This window comes from Octopus bimaculoides, chromosome 10 (genome assembly GCF_001194135.2).
Source record: "Octopus bimaculoides isolate UCB-OBI-ISO-001 chromosome 10, ASM119413v2, whole genome shotgun sequence".
Classification (NCBI taxonomy): domain Eukaryota; kingdom Metazoa; phylum Mollusca; class Cephalopoda; order Octopoda; family Octopodidae; genus Octopus; species Octopus bimaculoides.
In genome coordinates, this window is record NC_068990.1 from 35,844,256 (window position 1) to 35,848,723 (window position 4,468).

Sequence of the window (4,468 nt, forward strand, 5' to 3'; positions counted from 1 at the left end):
TATATATATATATATATATATATATATATGATTACTAGATGTTATCTTCAGGAGTGTTTTGCAAGTTCTAATAAACATATTTTGAGCTATTTTTCGAATGACATAGAATATTTTCTTAGAGAGTTACATAACGTGCAAAGAAAGGGGCTGTCATTTCGAATCCCATGAATCAAACAATATAGTGCCTGAGGAAAGTTTGCTTCTGCACCATCTACTTACGCTTACGCTAATTAACGTGTATTCAGAATATACAGAGAGTCGTGAGTCTGTCTTATTCTCTTTTACAAACAAAAGATACAGGAATACACTACTTTAAATAATGATTTCTATCATACTACCATAGGCTAAAATTTGGAAGTGTTGCGAATTCGATTACATCGACCACAGCATTTTTCTACAATTTATCTTATCGTTGCTATGAAGAGGAAATATAGCCCTACAACTAGGTTCAATAAATAAAGAATTAAAAATTTCAATGTAGCAGATAATATGTAGAAGGCAGAGAAATCTTCTCGTCTGTCTTCTCCATATTCGTGTGTTATGTATGACATGACATCAAATCCGTGGCAGGTCATCGACTTTCCGTTATGAGTTCAAATTCCGCTGAAGTCGACTTTGCTTTTCATTACTTCCTAGTCGATAAATTAAGTATTATTTGAGATCTGGGTCAACATAATCGACTAGTCTCTCCCCGTAAAAATTTCAGGCCTTGCGCCTAAAACAAAATAAAATCATAAATGATATGTAAGGCAGCGGGATGGCAGAATCATTACTACGTGAGACAAAACACTAAGCGGTATTTCTTCCTGTTTTACGTTCTGAGTGTGGAGGCGCAATGGCCCAGTGGTTAGGGCAGCGAACTCGCGGTCATAGGATGATCGCGCTTTCGATTTCCAGACCGGGCGTTGTGAGTGTTTATTGGGCGAAAACACCTAAAAGCCCTACGAGGTTCCGGCAGGAGATGGTGGCGAACCCTGCTGTACTCTTTCACCACAACTTTCTCTCACTCTTACTTCCTGTTTCTGTTGTGCCTGTAATTCAAAGGGTCAGCCTTGTCACACTGTGTCACGCTGAATATCCCCGAGAACTACGTTAAGGGTACACGTGTCTGTGGAGTGCTCAGCCACTTGCACGTTAACTTCACGAGCAGGCTGTTCCGTTGATCGGATCACCTGGAACCCTCGACGTCGTAAGCGACGGAGTGCCAACAACAAAAACGTTCTGAGTTCAAATGCCACGAAGGTCGACTTTTCCTATAGTAAAAAGAATTATTTAAAGTGTATGAATTATTTGCATAATAACTAGTAGCGTTTTGATGGCAATAGCTGTAGTTCTGGAGAACAAAAGCTATAACATCAAGTAATATGACAACAATGTGAATCACCAAGATTACGTTAGTATCCCATTGCTTTTCGTATTAGAAATCGCAGCCAAATATCCTACAAGCCGAATGAAGAAAAAGGAGTACGCGGCATAATTTAATCTAAAACATAGCTACGTTCTAAACAAAATGGGGTCCACAGCAGCATCAAATTTAATTATGGATCTTTTTGAATAGTGCTAGACCTGAGGCAAAGGAACTATAACAAATCAACAATCTTTATATTCTATATTTGATATCATTATATATTCAAGTTTTCCGCAATTCTGTCATTAACGTAAGTGAAAGTAGATGAAAATGAAAGTAGATATATACATAATGATAATCGATAGGGCGCAGTACTCTAAGTTGAAATGGAAACTAGCAAGTGAATAGCTGAATTGGCATACCTCTATGTCATTGACGAAGTAATAAAGCACACATTAAATTATCTACGATACCGTGAACCTACTTGCATGTTCAAGATTTTTTCCAGCTAGAACTAAATGGAAACACTTTATCTCATTCCAGATGCCATTAATTCGAAAATAAATATACTCAAAAATAATACATACAATTTGCCAAATAAGAAAACGCATTAGAGGTCAATTACATATACACCGTCCATCATTCTAAACATCTCTAGAAAATATCTTGACAACCTTGACAACCTCCTTGGCTCTTGTGACACATGATCAGCTGCATTCAAGCGTTCTCCATCAGTCAATTAAGAGGTTTTATTTCAACGGTTCAGAAATTATGACACTATTTATGAGATGCATATATGTCTAGTGAATAACTATAAGAATGGTTGATCCCATTAAATATATTGAAATGACCTTTAGCTTCATTTAGCCGGCTATTCTGAAAAGAATCTAAATATCTAAATATATAATTGTCTGAAATTCTATGAGAATAATTTCTTTGTTGAAATCTGGTATTATAATCAATAATATTGATCAATTAAATAGAAACCAAATATTTGTGTAGATAATTATATATACACACACACGTGTGTGTGTTTGTGTATGTCTCCATGTGTGTGTGTGTGTCTGTGTGTGTGTATATGTGTATATATGTGTGTGTATGTGACTGTACACGCATAGACACACATTTCTGTGTACACCTATTAATTGGCATTAACCAAAATGCGCATATATATGCATAAATGCATACTCTATATATGCTTTTATATCTTTATTTATGTATGTATATATGTATATATATATATATATATATATATATATATATATATATATATATATATATATATATATATATATGTGGGGGGGGGCGTGTGTGTGTGTCTATACACACATAGACGCAATCATATATATGTATATGTATATATATATATATATATGTATATATATGTGTGTGTGTGTGTGTGGGTGTGGGTGTGGGTGTGGGTGTGGGTGCGTGTGTGTGTGATAGCGTCTATGTATGTATAGACACACATTTAAGTACTCTTAGTTCTTTCTTATCTCATTTGCGGAATTATTTATTACTCTTATAATATCTACATAATATGGTTAACGAATTACAAATATTTAAACGCACTTTTTAATTGATCCTAAATTTCATTCTCTAAATAGATTGGGGTTTAAATGAATCCAGTTATTATAGTATTCTTTGAAATCTTTCTCTCGTTTACTCTCTCACTCCATCTCTCTCTCACTTCATCTCTCTCTTCCTCTACACACACACACACATATATATATGTATATATATATGTATATGTATGTATATATATATATACATATATACAAATACATATGTATATATATATATGTATATGTATATGTGTATATATATATATATATATATATATATATATATATATATATACATACATATATTGTATATATGCGCTCTGTGTATGTGTGTATGTATGTGTATGTAGGTATGCTCATGCATTCTCACATACACGCATATACATATGAATAGGTTCATTTACAGGACTTGCTTCAGAAACCAAGTCATTTCTGCCTGAAGTAATATCTGATTCCCTGACACTTGTTGAATCTAGGTGTTCAGATGTTACAACTACAAGATGTATAGATACTGGAACAGTGAAGTTAGAAGTGGTACTTATGCTGGGTCGATTGGTAAAGGATGCACTTGTATTTGTCTCAACATTCAGTGTAAATCTTACCATTTCTTGCAACTGATATGCCACTGTATCATTACCACGAGTATTGTTCGTTGCTTCTTGATTGTTTGTTACCGAACTAGACATTGATGTGGATGACGGTTGTGGTATTAAACATTTGTAATAGATTTGCATTGCATGGCTGATTCCTACCAGTTTGCCTCTTGTTGCTGTTTGCGTATCAGCAATCCAGATTTCTGCCTTTCCTTTCCCATGCTGTTGGGAGTAATACTCCTGATATTAAAAGTTAAAATTTAATTAAAAAATACCCCACATTGGGAAAAATTAGCACATACAATATTTATACATAATTACTGATACATTAGTAGGAATACGAGGATAAATATAATAGATTATATATTTCTAAAATAATATTTTAGTTACTGTTTAATCAACCATGTTGGTTGATTAGTTAATATAAATTAAAATCAGACAAATAGTATTATTCACTCTCACAACTTCAGATTATTGTTATGTTAACTTTGATAATGTTGATAGATTTCGGCCAGTATAGGCCCAGTCCACGGATTTTTGGGGTTTTTTTTTTATTTAAGAGATATCATAAATCAAAATTTGGAACAGTATCTCCTTAGATATTTTTTTAAATTCAAGAAACGGCTTGGCAACGAGCAATAATTCTTCAAACCAAATATTTTAACCCTTTGGTGTCTACATTAATTCTGCTCTCTATATATTTGATGTATGCATATGTACGTAAAAAATGAAAATCTGATGTTACATGGTTTTTCTAATGCAATACCTTATCATGTTACGGTAACCTTAAAATATAATGGTAAAATAAAAGTAAAACGTGTATAGAATAAAAAATATACTGTTATAATGGTTTTGGGAATATTCCGTTCTATGTATATTTCAATAATTGTGAACAATTATACACATTTCAATTAAATGATAAAAATTCCTATAAGTTTCAAAGAAGTTCCAAATTAGCAACC